Source organism: Lygodium microphyllum, chromosome 8 (assembly GCF_053477565.2).
Source record: "Lygodium microphyllum isolate KBCC chromosome 8, Lygodium_microphyllum_v1.1.10, whole genome shotgun sequence".
Classification (NCBI taxonomy): Eukaryota; Viridiplantae; Streptophyta; class Polypodiopsida; order Schizaeales; family Lygodiaceae; genus Lygodium; species Lygodium microphyllum.
This window is the reverse complement of record NC_141142.1, coordinates 55478141-55497223: the sequence shown is the minus strand read 5'-3', so window position 1 is coordinate 55497223 and position 19083 is coordinate 55478141. Positions and strand designations below refer to the sequence as shown.

General features: G+C 38.4%; 1 non-coding gene across 1 annotated transcript; it reads left to right on the top strand.

Annotated features, from left to right (window-relative positions):
* The first annotated feature begins 12652 nt into the window (after positions 1-12652).
* LOC148032306 (small nucleolar RNA U36a) lies at positions 12653-12742 on the top strand. The gene has a single exon (XR_015691790.1). It is a non-coding gene; the product is annotated as a small nucleolar RNA U36a (small nucleolar RNA).
* Positions 12743-19083: the final 6341 nt, after the last annotated feature.

The following is a 19083-nucleotide window of genomic DNA, read 5'->3' as shown; positions in this document are numbered from 1 at the left end:
ATAATAAAATATTTATATTTAAAAAATACACCTTTTATGGAGTTAAATTTCAACTTATGAGAAGAGGATTGAATTTATGATTTAATGATTCGATAAATCAACTATCTTAGATGCTAAACAAGATTTCTCTATGAATTTCTATCAATTTTAAGTTTTAATAAGAATTTAAAACTAATTTTTAATTAAAAAATTTCATAACTTCTATTCTTAGCTATACAAAACAAATTTTAATTAAAAATCTAGTTTATTTATTTATTTTTAACTATATCACACACACACACATATATATATATATATATATGTATGTATGTATGTATGTATGTATGTATGTATGTATGTATGTATGTATGTATGTATGTATGTATGTATGTATGTGTATATGTATATGTATATACATACATATACATATACATTATATATATATATATATATGTGTGTGTGTGTGTGTGTGTGTGTGTGTGTGTGTGTGTACACACACACACACACACACACACACACACACACACACACACACACACACACGCTTCATCAATGAGGTGATCGCTCTCATCTCTTGTCTACCTTCCTGATCATCCACTGGAAATCCTCAGCGTACTACCCTCAAGCGAATGGCCAAGCAGAATCCAAAAATAAGATCATGGCAAATATCCTAACCAAGGTAGTCTCTGCTTCATGCAGTAACTAGGATATCAAGCTAATGGTAGCCTTATGGGCCTATCGGGCAACCTATAAAACAGCTATGGGACACACCCCCTTCAAGAAGGTTGACCTACAGAACATAGGCAATTCTACCTGTAGAGTTCTTCGTACCTAGCTTAAGAATCTCCATTCAAGAGAGATGGGAGGGGAAGGAAGCATAGACGGAAGGTCTAGTTGAGCTAGAACGTGTATCAGAAACTCGGCTTCTAGCCACCCATGTGCTGATCTGCAGAAAGGTACAAGGCAAGAGTTGGTTTGACAAACACGTTAGTAGTGCGACTTCAAATGGGGAGACTTAGTACTATTGTACTCAGTTAAGGGACATAATCAGAAAATGAAGTTTAGGGGGTTAGGACCTTTCAAAGTTGCACCATAAGCCGAACCGTTAATGTGGAACTCGAAACCAGTAGCTTTGGCTTACCTACGCATGACCATTATAGCTCACTGGTCGACATGTGCCATTGATGCATTGATCTATGAAGGTACTAAATTTAATATCTTGACTCACAATGAGTGAAATTGGTAAACCACAGTTACAACCCACTAACACCAAACTCAACCCATTTGGTGACTGATTGTATGCACTTCTAGGAAAGTGTAGGGTTGTAGTCTCTAAAGAGTTTGAAAGCTTATCCATGACCTTTTATGTGCTGCCAAACACGAAAGATGCAGGCTCAAAATCACTGTTAGGACAAACCTTCAAGAAGCAGACCTGCTATAATGTCAACTACCAGTCACAATACATCCACCTGGCCATCGGCAATGCACTAATTGTTATAGCTTTTAGCAAGGGCAATGCGGTCCCATCATAGTCGATGAAGCCACTGATAGTAGAGAAACCCACCATCAAGCCTAAGGAGGGGGTTTGTAATATGCCATCACTTGTCAAACCTCAACACCAAAAAAAAGCCGATCACAAAGCTAAAACCCTTGAAGAACACTAGCTCCAATAGGTGCAAAAACATCCAAAACCGCCATCGAAGAGGGCCAACCATGTACTCGCCAGGCTAGAAAGCATCCCTCGAAACCTAGGAGGCCTACAGGGAGCTACATGCATCGAGGCATGGTCAAGTCGTGATGAGTTTGCAAGACCTTATTGCAAGCCAAGGCTATTACGAGGGTAACCTAAAGCCAAGACGGCCACACACACAAAGCATCAAGATGAATCAAGCATCAATGCTGCAAAAGCCCCTAGCTCTAGGGCCCATTGTCCTTCCAAAACCTAAACCCATCCCAACTCAACAAGTCTATTGTCCCAAACCACAGCTCACTGCTCCTAGACCGCCTCAATCTTGCCCTGCTAGTATCCCAATCGTTGCCCAATCATTTAGTAGTGCGCCACCCACGACACGGGCCACCCCTAGTGCACCAACGCGAGAACCGCAACAAGAGTTGCACCTGAACTATTCAACCCAACCAAACCTCACCCACCTCTACCGACTTTAGACTCTCTTACTAGTGGAGATCGGTTCTAACCTTGGCCACCAACTTAACTGAGAATATAGGCGACGACTTGGTTGCCTGCCTCAAATGCTTGGATGCCATGTTTGCCATACTTGCTAAAAGTTACGATCAGTTGGACTTAGGTATTTTAGAGAGCCTTTAGCATTGGAAGTGCGAACGCTACCTTGCTCATGGGAGGAATCTAAATTCGTATTTGTCAAAACTTCCCAAGCAGCATCGAGAAACTCATTGCCACAGATCTCTTCATTGAACAAGCATGCAAACAATGCATGATTACATCTTATGTCAAGAGCAAAGTCCTTGCCACACAAACTAGAAAATTGAATGAGGCGGCATTCCAATGCAATAGGATGTACAACTCCTGTGAGTCATGAATACACATATTGATTTTGGTTTATCAATTGCTCACCTATAAGTATAAGGGCTTCTAATTCTTCGGTTTAAAGAACTAAAAGAATTTGACCAATTTAAGTTCTTCAAGAATTAGAGCTCTTAGAATATCATTTTCAATGTGTTTGATCTTCTCAATATCCACTAGGTAATTTCCATTACACATTGGTTATTTTCAATGTGCTTGATCTTCTTTATATCCACTAGGTAATTTCCATTACTCCTCTTGGATTACCTGCCAATCTTATCCGAGGATAGTCTTGAGAGTAATCAATGCAACACTATGCCTAAATCAAAAATTTCTCAATCCATAAGCCGTAATAGTATATAATGCTAAAAATATCTCATGATTCAAAAGTTGGTTAAGAAGTCCCTAAAAATAAACTGCAGATTTTGTCCATTGATTACAACATTGAATAGACTTAATAATCCTTATCTTATAACTTTTTATATCATCATAGTAATGGATTGTAGTTAGAATTTAACACTCTAATACCATGTGAAATGTACCCAACCCTAATTCTCTTAGGGAGAGTAGTTTGGTGGTTATCTATGGACTAATCTTAGTCACCACCATCGGGCTAACTTTGAGTGTGCAGACTTAGGTGACTGGGCATTCCCTAGGTTAACCTCACATACAAAGCATCTAGCCTCATCCCATAAGGATCAACTGGCGGATTCCTAAAGACACAACTACGGTCTTTAGCAATAATCTAACATCAAGGTTTAAATGAACACATTTCATGAATTGTCCTAGATCAAGGTAGGTAAGCATTTTACTTGTTGGTTCAATGAGAGTAAGAAACGAGAGGGAGTTGAGTGTCAACCTGTCTACCCATAAGGCATAGTCTCACATGGACCCCCTAAACTAAGGCTTAATGAGTTCTAGGATTGACTCTTAAGAAGATTGTCTTTTCTCTAAACATGGGGAAAGCTACCTGGCTAACTGGGTCCACCTGATTGTAGTTGTAGGATGATTGCATCAAAAAATTGTCCACCCACTTCCCATAGTGTCAAGACATATTTTAGTGTTTGAAATTGGCATCTTGCAATGTTATGATGATATATATATATATAGCTTTGTTAATTAGTATTTGTGTAAGGGTCATTGGCATGCCCTTAAGATATAGACAATAAGTAATCCATTTAAAAAACAAAGCAATTTTTAAATGTTTAATTTATAAATACAATCATTTGAAAAGCGAATCAACCCAGAATCGAGTTGCCACCCTTGCCTGTCCATCCCTAGCCTTCAATTGCTCAACCATGTTGAGCTCATATAAGTTTCCAATCCTATTTTAGATTCAAGACCAAATCATAAACCCACTAGTTTTCACCCACCATCATGGTGAACGTTCCTATATGAGAGACCAAACGTACCTAAGCGATGGTTGGTTGTCTTAGGTAGTATATAAATACTGTAGGTGAAGACTAATCAAGGCAACCCTAGGGATGACATCATGCCTCATTCCTATCTAGGTGCTGGAGCCATTGACATAATTAGCATAATTCTTCTCATACTTTAAAGCAACCACAATGAGTTTCTAGTTTTTCTACTAATCATTCCTTTAAAAAAAGATCAATAAATAAATAATAGGAAATAAAAATTTCTCTATGATTTCTTAATCAATGAAAATCATTTTTGTACCTTTGAATGTACTTCACTTGTATACATGTAAATGCACTCCATTTTCTATTTTTAATTTATGAAAGCATATCCAAGTATTTTTATGCATATACATGCACTCTAACAAAATAATGAGTAATAAATTAAACTAACTTGAGTATTTATTCTTATTTTTATTTAGACGTCCTTGAGCTATAGCCAAATAAAATCCTAGATACTAGGGAGAGAGAATTGAGGAGTAGACTCAAGGAAGTTACCATATGTATATCCTCCACATCATGTGCGTTCAAGGCCTATTTATAAATATCCTTATATATAAATTTTTCTTGAATAAAATATAACACTTTTCAATTAAATAAATAATAAAATATTCATATATAAAGAAATATACCTTTTATGGATTTAAATTTCAATTTATGAGAAGAGGATTGAATTTATGATTTAATGATTCGATAAATCAACTATCTTAGATGTTAAACAAGATTTCTCTATGAATTTTTATCAATTTTAAGTTTTAATAATAATTTAAAACTAATTTTCAATTAAGAAATTTCATAACTACTATTCTTAACTATACACAATAAATTTTAATTAAAGAACAAGTTTATTTATTTTATTTTTAACTATATCACACACACACACACACACACACGCACGCACACACGCACACGCACACGCACACACACACACACACACACGGGAATGGTTTATGTGATAAAAAGTTTAGAAAAAAAGTATAAAACTTTATCAAAACGTTAGGATAAGGTTTAGATTATTTTAAGGAGATTATAGATAAGGGAAAATTTTCAAAATTATTAGAAAATTAAGTAAGTGCCCTATAAATTTTATAAAGTTTATTTAAAAGTTATAATGATTTCAAGATAATTAATTACAATTAGAAAAATATTTTTAGTTAATAAAATAATTTGGACAATTGACTTTTGATAAATAAATAATTTAAAATAATATTTGAAAGATCTAAATCAATTATTTCAATTAAAAAAATGATAATTATTTCATGAAATTTTATTTTTTCTTTAAGAACATGAATTACTGAGTTTAAGCTTATTTCGAGCAAAAAGAAATAGAGAATAATGTTGAGTTGTGTGTATTTGATTACAAAATTTTGGGTGTGTTACAATGCATGGGTGTAGTGATTGTAAAGCTCACAAAATGATACAACCATGATAATCATGTATGAATGAAGTACCGCAAGTGCTTCTCAAAATTAATAGAATAAAGCTCCAAAAAAAATATCCCTCCAAAAATAATGCTAACACTTGCACTTTGTGATTGTCTTTGTCCTTCTTTTTTTACTATTATTGACCTTTTGCCTTTGAGTGTAGTCTTCCACATTTCCTAACATTATCCCCCCTCTAAGATGAGTGCACTCGCATCAAAGGTAGACATGAAATGTTGGGATAGTCAATGTAGTAGTTGAGTCCAAGCTAACTGACTCTGAAAGAACATGGTTATCCTATGGATCACAACCACATGTGGAAGTTGATGGAATTAGGCTCTTTTTGGTACACAAAGTTTCTTTTTAGATAGCTTTGAAGTTGATTTGTTGGCACTTTGAATATGAGATAATTAAGGGGAAATAAAAAGAGTACAAGTGACTCATGGAGACACATCTAACCAAGGAAAGCCAAGATTCCCTAAGTAGGTGTTGACCTTGATGTGCACTAAGTAAGTATGGAGAAAAATGGAACAATGCTAGGGGGTTATAGACATAGTTAGTCGACCATGGTCAATAGACACATCTGGCTTGAGAATCCCTAGGTATGGTGCAATGTTGGTGAGTGCATATTTGTTTTTCTTTTCTTCTCTCTCTTTTTTGGAATAAGAATAGTGTTTTACAACATGGCTTGTAGCCTTACATGGTCAAAATGGGAAGTATGAGAGATAAGAAGGCTAACTATAGATAGTAAACCCAACTCATAGAAAGGAGTTGTGCTCTAGAGTGCTCATAAGGAAGATTAAAAACTGAGCCTGACATTGAAAGACCATTGCCTTGTTATTGATAAAAGTATTATTGAAGAAGCATACTGCTAATGAAGATTTATGTGATTGATGAAGCAATTCACAACTCCTCCTATGGAAGTAGAAGAGGTTGAGTGACACAACACCAAATATTTCCTTTGCTTCCACTCCTACACCAAAAGAATGTTCATCGCATGATATGAAGCTAAGTAATATACATAAAACTTCAATTGACAATGGCACGGTAGTAGCAGAAGGTAATTAACTTGAGATTCCGAATCCTAAGCCAAAAGCTATTGAAGTTCCTACTAACCCTACCCACTTGTCAAACCAAGTTCAATCAACTAAACCCTAGGATACTCTAGTGGAGGATGCCCAAACTCCCCTACAAGTCACTTCCACTAAACTTTATCCTCTTGCCAATCTCAAGTCTATCCTCATTTGTTAATCCCCTAACAATATGGATGTTGAGTTGGCCAACAAGACAATTCTCTTCAAATAGAGAAGTTGTTCATCTTTTATACGTTTACCAAATTGTTTGTTATAGATATGGATCTTGTCAATGCTGACATGATTCAACTTGCTTCAAAGTGGCCACCCACTTGGGAAGAGAATGAGCATCCCTCCTACAAAAGCAACCTTATCTAGATCAAAGTTCTTGCAATCATTTTCCAAGGAAGAATTACAAGCATCATTCCTTATTCCCTCTTATGCTTCTATGACCATGAGCAATGACTGATTAGAAATCTAGAAGCATAAGTAGAATTGTAAATCCTCTAGACCATCCTTGGGGAAGTGGTGTACACATTGAATTTATCTTGCTTGCTTTGGTAATCATCTCATGATGATGGTTGAAAGTGGTATATAGTCAGTAACGTGCAAGCAAATGCTACTTATCATGCCTCCACTTCTCTATGCTCCATCTTTTTCACTCAGAGTTTAGAATCTCCATCCACATTATAACATTGCACATTGATTGATAAGCCTCTAACTAAAGAGGAATTTCACATTAGGAATTTCTTTGCACGACCTTCCTTGCTTTGTGATTTGACTACTTATCTTTATGGACAAATCAACAAACCAACTAACTTGGATGCTTTTGCTAAATTGAAGTACAACCCAAATTTCTATTATTGGCGGATTCCCAAAATTGCAAAACATTAACTCTTGTATATAGCTAAGCTTATTATGCTACATCTTATGCAAGGGTAACATACAAGCTATGCAATCTAAACTTTTTTTAAAGGTACGATGGCACAACATAGCAAATTTCTCATCAATTCTTTCTATCTTTGTAACATACACGATATGATGGCACAACATAGCACAGTTGTTATAAGTCTTTCTATCTTTTGCATTGCATGGTACTCTCAAAGATTGACAAAGTGAATGCAAGTTAACAATATGAGATACTAGGTGATAAAGAATCACTCTACTAAACTTAGGAGTCGGAGAAAACATCATGGAAAATTGAAGCATTTCTTGTAGATACATTAGAGAAACATCAAGAAATCCCACTCATCCTAGAGCCTCCACAAAGTGATAGTTTTATAAACCATTGAAAGAAGAGGGGATTGTATTGAACTGGAGCATAACAATCAAGAATGTGTATGTCTTGGATAGAGCAAAAGACATAGATATTAATATTTCATAAAATGCATCTTTGTGGCTATCTATAAGACTAAAACCTTGTAGTGCTACTTGATTAGTGAGTTCTATCTAGGATTTCCTTCACTGGCCAATATTCACCAATTGACTAAAATTTTATATATTTGTGATTTATTTTTGGAAAGTTGAGTAGATTGAGATTTGACTTGGAGGTTTTTTATTTGCATATATTGCTAACATGTTTTGAGGTTATGAAAGTTATTTCACCATTCATGTGAAAGAAACACTCAAAGAAATAGGTTGAATTCACCCCAATGTCTATAAGCTTTGGAATATATATAGAAAGACTCACCACATTGCGCTATACTTAAGGTTTATATAGATGTTGATCACTTGATTATTTATGAGTATAAACATTCTAACACTTCAAGAGAAGATCACAACAAATGTTAAGATAAGTATAAATTTATTAACAAAAAGCAAGGGATAGTCCAATATTTTTATAGAGACCATCTTGAGAGTAAGAGTCCAAATTGGGAAAAAGATAGATAGTTGGCATTTGTAGGCATATTGTTGACTATATATAAAAGGCATCCTCAAATAGAACTCACATACTATATAGAAGTCTCGCTAAGGTTATAACTTATGATATATACATTGATTATCATTGCCCAACAAAGGACTTTTGAGATGTTTGTGTTTCAACTCATTGCATTATTAACAATTTTATTCCTTTGTACCATAGTTTAGTTCATGTATTGGTGCAAGTTAGTCTATAACTAACACACACACACACACACGCGCGCGCGTGCATGCATGCACGTGTGCATGTGTATGCTCACACATAGGTGCACACACAGACACACACACACACACACACACACACACACACACACACACACACACACACACACACACACACACACACACACACAAAATCTCTCTCTCTCTCTCTCTCTCTATGCCCTGTCATACTGCTACGCATCCAAGGTGTGGAATCCACCAAAAAGTTGTGTGTGTGACATTTGTTAATTTGTACATACTTAGTCATTGTGTTTGCCTTTTTGTTCTGCATGGGTAGTATAGTGGAGAGGGGTTTGGTGCAAGAGGAACTTATCCGTAATGCTCTAGTTGACATGTATGCTAAATGTGGCCTACTTGAAAAAGCACAAGAATTCTTTGACAAGCTTCCATTCCGGAATGTGGTGTCATGGAGCACACTTATGGAAGGATATGCTTTACTTGGAAAGGCTGAATATGTTCTCAACTTGTTTGACAAAATGATAGGAGAAGGTATAAAGCCAAACCTTGTAACCTTCACTACTGTACTTAATGCTTGTAGTCACACAGGCCTACTTGATAAGGCCCAGTTGTATTTTGAGATCATGAGAAAAGGCTATGGTCTTATCCCAGATTTAGAACATTATACTTGCATGATTAATTTGTTTGCCCGAGCAGTGCACTTCGACAAAGCACTAACAGTCATTGAGAAGATGCCATTTTTGTTGAACGATGTGGATCTAGGACATGACACAAGCTATGGTGGATCAAAGATGTAAACCAAGTTCATAATGACATGGACAAGTAGAGACAAACTATTACACAAGTGAATTAGGTTCCAAGATAGATTAGCTTGGACTCATAAACACAATCTTGTGTAGAATCGACAATGACAGACACTTAACTGAAAGTACAAAGCATCATGATATTGTATTCATTTCATACTCAAGTACAATGCTTTATAGGCTTTGAGTTGTTCCACTCTCCTCACTGTGCATATGGGATTGAGGACAGCTCCTCTTGGAGCATACATCATTTGTCTATTTCTCAACACCTCCCCTCAAATGATGAGTCCCTACACTTGCTGGCTTTTGCCCCCCTACATGATAACATGGCCCGGAAGACTAGCTCATAGGCAGCCTAGTCAAGTTAAAGCTTGAGACTTTACATCTTGGCAAGGGTTTTACAAATCAAATCCACTAAGGGAAACATATTCTTTAAAACAGTTTGTCATAGTTGTTGATGGTAACAGAAGTATCTTTTTCTTCTTCTTCATTCATGAATTGATTTTGGTGGTGGTTATTCTGCATCTGTTGTGCTCTTTTCTTGTGGAAGCATTCACTGGAAATATGGCCAGTTTACCATAATAATGACATGTCATCCAATTCCTATTGTCGGTGTTGAATCCTCGACCTCTTCCTTTGGGTCCAATAGCTCCTCTAGTGTATAAGAGGTTTTCCCTTGGGCTAGTTTCTTTTACATCTTTGCTTTTAAACTTGCTTTCTTCATCAAGCAGTGAGTGCTCAATATCTTTGAGTGAGAGACTCAGAACATTACTTAGAGTGGACACAAGGTTCTCATATGGATCCTTGTTTACACTTGCAAGCAGTACGGCTATTGCTTCATCTTCATCAATATTCTTTTTAAGAGATGCAAGCTGAGTTTTTAAACTCTTAAACTTATTAATGTGTATGGTCATAGAATCACTGTCTTTGATATCCAGTTTATAAAACTGCATGAGAAGTTTTACCTTTGAATTCTTTGCTTGAGTACCAAACATTCTATCAAGTTCCTCCCAGGCGGTTCTAGCATTTCTAATGCCAGATATATGATGTAGCACATCATCAATTAATCCCCAGGCAATGATTCCTAGTGCCTTATTATTCATCTTCTTCCATTCTTTGGATTTGAACTAGTCTTCTTCAACAAACCCGTCTTCATCATCTTCCTTCTTATTGTCTGCATCATCTTCAAATAGGTCCCACAAGTCTTTCTGCATTAGGTGATACATGGTCTTTTCCTTCTAGGCATGGAAGCCTTCTCCATTAAACTTTGCTATTTGCTCAAGCTTTGCCATGTTGAGCAGCTCCAATTTACTGAAAAAAGACCAGGAAGGGAGATTTGTGAAGTGTCAAAAGTAGATCAGTGTCAACTGACACTAGTTGAGTATCAATAGATACTATTCTTGAGCTTAGTATTGAATGTTGGTGCTTGATCTTCTTCTTGCTTGTTGATCTGAAGTGTTAATCTTGCTGGGAACTGAGATCAAACTCAGATAAGAGTGGTAGTGTGTCCCCTAGAAAAGTGAGCTTGGACCTTGATGGCTATGGCTTCCTGGATTAGGGTTTCTGTAGCAGCCTGGTTTTTTGGTCTGTGTGGATTACACACTTGATCATTCTTAGAAATTTTCACATGGCCATGAAGCTTATCTCATGGGCTACAAAATCCCTATGGTGGCTGCGTCGATTGTGCTACGTGTTGTGCGTACATCTATACGAAACGTCACACAGTTGTAGACTGTGCCGTTTCTACAGATTGCGCAATGCTGCCTGCTGTGGATGCTAGTGTCACCGTCTGATGTGATAGGCTGAAGCGCTTGGAGCAAGGGAAGATACTTCTAGAAGGATTCACTTGAAGATATGGCCCGTATAGAGAGATCCAAGTGCTCCAAGGTGGGTAGGTGCAGTCTCGCTATGGCTGCCACAAGGTCCAACTAAGATTTGAAGTTGAAACTGGAGATATGAGCTGAATGTGAGCTGGTTACAGATCACCAGAGGTGAAGAGAGACTACAGATTCAGAGTATGAGCTGTGCCATGCCCAACTGGGCTCTGATACCATGTTGAACGATGTGGATCTAGGACATGACACAAGCTATGGTGGATCAAAGATGTAAACCAAGTTCATAATGACATGGACAAGTAGAGACAAACTATTACACAAGTGAATTAGGTTCCAAGATAGATTAGCTTGGACTCATAAACACAATCTTGTGTAGAATCGACAATGACAGACACTTAACTGAAAGTAAAAAGCATCATGATATTGTATTCATTTCATAGTCAAGTACAATGCTTTATAGACTTTGAGTTGTTCCACTCTCCTCACTGTGCATATGGGATTCAGGACAGCTCCTCTTGGAGCATACATCATTTGTCTATTTCTCAACAATTTTCTGCTGATCTGACACTGTGGCTTACAATTTTGGGTGCTTGTCAAAAATGGGGAAATTTGAATCTTGGAAGATTGGCATTTGAACATGCAGTACAGTTGGATGAAAAGGATGCTACAGCTTATATCTGTATGAGCAATATTTATGCAACTGCTAGCAGGCAAGATGATGCAAATAAGATTGAAGCTATAAGAATGGAAAAGCAAGAACAGATAAAGCCACAAGACGGTTTGTGAACTAGCACAGGAAGCATTGATACTGATCTACTAGAATTGTTGATACACACTCAGACAATGATGGACATGCCCAACAACACCGATATCAATACCAAAGCATTCAAGAGCAATAACCTTTGTATAATGAGGAGGGCAGCATTAACATTGAGAGCACCTAGACAATGGTGTAACTATCAATTTTCTGTGAAGCTGATTAGCACGAATTGTTTGGAACAACAACAGCTATGGTCCAAGGCCCTTTTAAGTGTGTGGTAGTGGATTTCAAGTAGGCTTTTTCTGCAATTCTACAGTTGGTATAGCCTATCAAATGCATAGCTGGTTTACAGCCCTTGCATTTGATCCAGTGAGACTATGGCAACCTTCAAACTATTTTTTTTACTCTAGAACCTGCTCGAGCTTTGCATGTGGAATAAACAGAGGAGCGTGTTAACTCTAATCAGTGGTGGCAGGCCAAACAAACAAAGATTAAAGTGGAAAAAGTAGAAGGCAAACTGAGGGACAGACAGAAAAAGAGATCCATGTAAATCCAATGGGCAAATACCCATCATTAAGGGGCCGCTTTTCTGAGGGAGCGCAGTGTATGGGGAGGGGAAGAAAAAGCAGGGAGCTTGACCTGGTATGAGGGGGAGCTATGTTAAGGGGGAGAAGCTTTTTGAATTACGGTGGGGGAGAAGCTTTTTGGGGGGATTATGGTGTGGCAAAGAGGACTCATTTTTATCCGCGCTTCTGAAGCTCTCTAAGGAAGTAGAAGAATGCTTATAAGTTGAATTTCTTCGTCTGAGCCAAGGTCATCCTCGTGACGGCATCTGACTGCTCGTATTTTACCAATCTATGTACATTTGTCTGCAAAGTTCCTGTATCAGCACGAGGAATGCTGAACGTCTGGATTCTGAAATACCTGTATGACCGTGAGCCAAATTCTACACAATGAGGTGATTGCTGGACTTATTATCTTAGGCCAATTTCTATACGGCCATTCATCGGGACTTAAGCCAAATTCTCCACAGCATGGCAACGCCCCAGTGCTGCACACGGATGAAGGCAGTGATTCGAAGGGGAAAAAAAAACAAGGACAAATTATGATGTGGGGATTACTAAACAGCCATAACGGATTCTACTTCCTAATTGATGGAGCATGTTGGCAAGCCCTGATGGAGAGATGGTGCCCCTTTCTCAAACCCTCAAACAATCAGATGATTAGTTGCCAAAGGCTCAAGCTGCTGATGCTAGAGGACTTAATTAAATCCTTGATGAAGAGTTGAAGGGCCCAAAATTCTTCGATGAAGTCCTGCATAATCTACAAGAAAGCAAACAATTTATGCAGCAGTTATCCTGCCAATGATTGATACAATGATGCTGATTGGCGCATTACTTCTAGTATTGATTAAACACTCTTTCCACAGTAATCCTCCACTTCTTGCAACCAAGTTTTGCTTCCCTAAGGCTTAAAAAATTGGGTCAAACCTTTGGAATTGTGCAAAATTGACAATTATTTGCATGCTTACCACTCATTACTTCCAAAACCCCTGAGAAACCATTGATGGATCTGGTCTGATTTGCCATTAAATCACTCTTCTGTACCTGAGTACAAAGATGTCTTCTCAATCCTATTCCAACCTCTTAGAACTTACTTTAGATTACTTTGTTCCTTTGGGAGAGACATGCTGCTTATTGTTCCAATGGATATGTTAAATCAGTGGTTTTAAAAAAAAAGTTCCAAGAGAAGCTTCATAGGGATTCAGACTACATGAAAATTTTGTTGACATGAGTTTTTGTCAAGACGTTTACTGGAGATGCTTCCAATCAAGTGTAACTGATTGTATGTCTCATTTTATTTGAAATTGAGCTTTCAAATTGAATCTGATATCGCTAGATTGATCTTCTATCTTGAAATTTTCAAGGTCTTCTATAGACGCGACTTAGCTTTCGAGAACCCTTCGACATCTTTGGTGAACCCGACGTGAAAGCATTGCATTTAAATTTCAAGATGTGAGATACTTCAGCATCAATTTCAGCCCCTTCTACGAATCCTGCTTTGTCCTCTACTTCAGCTTCATCATCGACTTCTGCTTCAAGTACTTCCACGGATGATTTAAAGCAAATTTTTCAGAATATGTCTATGTATATGTAGCTTCAAAATCAGTAGACACAATTGTATATGCAGCACCATTAGCAGTTGGATCAACAACAGTTGTCTTAGCAAAGGCAACTATATTCGGAGCAAGAGAATGCAATCAGTGCGACTAAGGTAATTGAAGCAGTTGAGAATGAAAAGAAGCTATTTGATGGCCGTAATGTTTCGGCTTATTTGAAGACGTATGAGATCCAGATGAGATTTTTTGGAGTACCAATAGGACTTATGAGTAAATATTTTCTTCGCCTTGTCACACCCGCCTTGAGGGTAAAAGTGACTGATCTTTTCCTTCAAAATTCGCATTGGCAAGATTTTAAGAAGGCCCTGAAAGAGAAGTATTTTCTTGAGGACTTTGGGATGGCTACACGGCGGTCATTCCGAGAGTGGGTCTACATGCCAAACAAAGGTCTAGCTGCTTCAAAATTGATACGAGAATTTGAAGAGAGGTATAGTCAGCTTGATGCCATTGAACAAAGAGCATTGGATATTGAGAAAGTTGAGCTTTTCTTGCAAGCTATAGATCCTGCTCTTCAGGAAGAATTAGGAGAGCTTCTTGAGGATCGCACGAAGCCTATGGGTCTTAAAACGGATTGGCAAGATGCCCAGGATGCGGTCTCGACTTTGACGAAGAGGAGGATATGGAAGACCGGCCTATAGAATGGATCGATGACACTGGCACCATCTTCTGCTCCTATGCCTGCTTCTACCCCTATTATTTCTTCTCTTCCTCAGCCAGTTTCTTGGCCTATGCTAGTGCCTACTGTTTCTAATCCTCCTATTCCAAGACCGATGCCGACTCCTTCTGCTCCAAAACCATCCGCTCCGTCGGTTCCTTCCTCTCTTGATGACATAATCAAAGGCATAATGGATTTGACACTGGAGTTAGTTAAAGCATAATTGGTGGAAAAATTGAAAGAACAGTTTGCTTCCACCGTGCCTACTATTCCTTCTAGTGCTCCTAGTGCACCTAGGAGTGCTCCTAGTGCACCTAGGAGAGATCGAAGATGTATTTGGTGTGATAGTATGGACCATCAGCATTGCAGGGATTGTGAATCTTTTCAAGATGCAAGGAGGAAGAATTTGGTATTTTGGGGACAAGATGGCAAGATCTGGTTGATTGAAACAGGAGCTTCGCTTGCTACCAATTTTGGGAAAGGCAGAATGAAGAAATTAGTAGATGATATGGCTGCGCATACTTCTTATATGGAAGCTAGAGGAGATGCCTTTGCATATGGAGTCCAGATTGAGAAAGGTTCAGAGAGTTAGTCAATATTATGGACCTATGCTATGGAGACAACAAACAAGGGGAAAATTTAGCAGACTGTTTTGACTAGTGCAGGTTCTAGCATCAGATCTGAGACAGGTTGGGATTCGCCTGTTGACAGGTACACTATTCATGCCTACTTGGCTAAGTCTCAGGGAGAAAATGTACTAGTTGAGGAGAAGCGTAAGAGGGATGAAGAGAATCCAAATGCAGCTAAAAAGACTAGAGGGGGTGAGTTTGTTACTCCACCTACTGCAGGGCCATCTTTGAGACCAAGGCTAGAATGACAGATGGAAGATGCTCAAAAGAAATAAAAGAGGCAAGAGCCTAGAGAGAGAAATCAACTAGGGTTTAGATTGATGTCCGATATTGAGACATCTACGGACATGAATAAAATCTTTAATGATAAGACACTTGGCAGTGAGGTGACTTTTACTATTTCTGAGGTTTTGGGCATCTCGAAAAGAGAGTTTCAAGATCAGTTCCAAGAAGTCCTGAAGAGAAAAAGACATGCATTGCCTACTACTGATACACAAGGAGTTTTGATTGGAGAGTTGGATGAGGATGAGGATGAGGATGAGGTTATGGTTGAGAATGCTTCTGTTTTTCTGCAGACAGAGAAGAGGGTTCAGCCTATGCATTATGCTGAAACTGATGAGCCTATCTTGGTACCGTGTAGTCATTTTTCGCGGAGTCATTGGGCTAGGGAAACTATAGAAAAAATGGTAAAAATTGGAGAGAAACATGTGCCTTATGTTGCTTTGGTGGATCATGGTTCAGAAATTAATCTCGTAGTTCGTGGAGTTTATGAAAGTAATAAATGGCCTATGGATGCAGAGCATGGGTGGCATATGAGAGCCGCCAACAATACTGCAGGTGATTTGTATGCTGCATGTCCCAGTGTCAGGATTTCTATTAGGGATGTAGAGGAGGATTTTCATTTCTTTGTGCAAGATTCATGCTCTTACCCTATAATTCTTGGACAACCATTCATCATAGAGATGCGCATGGAGACGAAAGTAATGGATGATGGATCTGCTTATGCACGGATTCGTAGTAAAGATGGTATGAGAGCAGTTCAGTTTATGACTGTGTGTGTTAACCATGCTAGAAACAGGGATACTCTTCGAGATGCACCTTTGCCCACTGTGAGGGATTCGAGTTTTCATTAGGTACCGCTGTCCCGCGAGATGATGGTGGTACAGAGCAGAGGAGATTGGAGTTCTCACCTCCTGGCAGTAGTGTTTTCTCCTCCAGTTTTGTTGGAATTTCAGCGAACAGTTCGATGAGTTATTAGAAGATTTCTAAGTTGCCTAGAGCTGCCAGGCAGTACATATGCAGGAAGGAGAAAAATTTGAAGAATGCAGGTATTTTAGAGGATGATGAGCATATAGATGGGATGTATGATAGTATGGTTTGTGCAAATACGATGACATAGATGGAAAATATGCTGAAAACTGATATGTAGAGTTGTCACAGTAATGTATCAGTGCAGTCCTTGGACATGTTTCATGAAAGTTCAGATTTTGTGTCATAGATAGAGTCAGAGGCTGAGGTGACACAGCAAAAAGTGTTGAGTGCTGAAGAAATTCAGCAAACAGAGTTTCCGGCTGATTATGATCAGCCTACAGGGACACAAAGGGCTGAGAACTTTCAGCCAATAGATTTTACTACTGAAATATTTTAGCATCTAGAGTTTAGGGCTGTTCCTATGTAGTCCATAGAGCAGAGGGCTGAGGATATTCAACCACCAGAGTGCAGAATTGCTGATTTACAGCAAGATTTGAGTAATGCAGAGGATCATAATGAAGCCATGGTTGACACGAAATACAAGACTGTGGATAAGAAGGTGAAGCCGATAGCTGTACCGCTTCCACCTGACAGTGATCATCAAATAGAGAGGGCTGCCAAGCAGCCAATTTTGAGGAATCCAGAGCATATAGGCCATAAATTTTTAGTAGAGACTCTTGTTGAATTAAAAATTGGAAATGGTGATTTCTTGCTACCCTCAAAGAAGCAGTGCTTTCAGGATATACTTGAGCGACATGGAAGGGGATTTGCTTTTTTCTCGCATAAGATTGGATGTGTGAATCCGGATATTGTTGCTCCTATGGTGATCTTTACTATTCCTCATATTCCATGGAACCTCCGCCATATTCCAGTGCCTAAGGCACACCTGCCAAAGTTAATTGACTTGTTGAATGAGAAAATCAGGATGGGAATCCTAGAGCCTTCATCTGCACCATACTCAAATAGGTGGTTTACGGTTCCAAAGAAAAATGGTCCTCTCCGATTAATACTGGACATGCAGCCAGTGAATAGAGTTACTATTAGGAATGTTGGTATAGGTCCAATTGTGGATGAGTTTGCAAAAGCCATCTATTCTTTAGGTGACTTGTATTCAGGATATGATTAGTTTCAGCTGGCTTTGGAAAGCAGGGACATAACCACTATGCAAACTCCTATTGGGCTTGTCAGGATGTGTACCTTGCCTCAAGGTGCCACTAATTTTGTCGTGAATATGATGAATGCCATGCATAAGGTCCTTCGAGAGTACATACCTCAGCTTATCATGCCTTTCTTGGATGATGTGCCCATTAAGGGGTGTGTAGAAGAAGAGAAGAATGAGAATCTAAATGAGCAGGGATGCAAATACTTTGTGGTTGATCATATTTCAGCTTGTGAAAAGGTTTTGGTTAGGTTAGAAGAAGTGAACTTAACACTATCAGGGAAAAAATCTGTTTTTGGAGTAAATGAGGTTGTCATTGTTGGACATATGTGTGGGTATTATGGCAGGAAACCTTCACCTGAGAAGGTGGATGCTATAGGCAAGGTTACGGAGTATTGTTCTATCACTTTAGAGGTACAGAGATTCATTGGAGCCTGTGTGTTTTACATGATTTGGATACCCCATTTTGCACACATAGCAGATTGTTTATATTAGTTGCTTCGAAAGGGGTAGAAATTTTATTGGGATGAGAGCCACACTAGAGCCATGCGGAAATGGAAGAAGTTATTGCAGATTGCTCCTACTCTTAGGAAAGTAGATTATAATTGCGGAAGGCCTATTGTATTGATAGTTGACACTAGTCCAATTGGCATAGGCATAGGTTGGGCTGTGGGTCAAGATGATGCAAATGGAAACATGTATGCTATTCGGTTTGGGGCGAAAGTCCTAAATGAGAGACAGAGGAGGTATCTGCAAATCAAGAGGGAATTACTCGGAATTGTTACGGCTCTCAAATGGGACAAGGAGTACTTTATTGGAGCCTCAGTTGTGGTAGAGACAGATTGCTTGCCATTGATAGGTATGATTACGAGTTGCTCTACTCCGGATATAGCTATGCTGAGATGGATTGCATACATCAAGTCATTAAATCCAGAATTTAAACACATAGCAGGGAAGGATAATCGAGTGGGGGATATGCTGTCTAGAGCCAGATATGATGATGAGTAGACACTACTTGCAGAAGAGGATGATGCAAAAATTTCAACCACTATGGTTGATCATGTTTTCCATGTCTATGATATTGTGGCTTTTATAGAAGAACTCTATGTTGGAGATTGGTTGCAGATTGGCAAATATCTTAGTACACTAAGCAAAAGAGATGAATGGACAGATGAAGAGTTCAAGAAGATCAGAAGAAAAGCCTATAGTTATTTTCTCAAGGACGGATTTCTTTGGAAACACCCGAAGAAAAGAGGTGGATTACCCTTGTGGGTTGTCT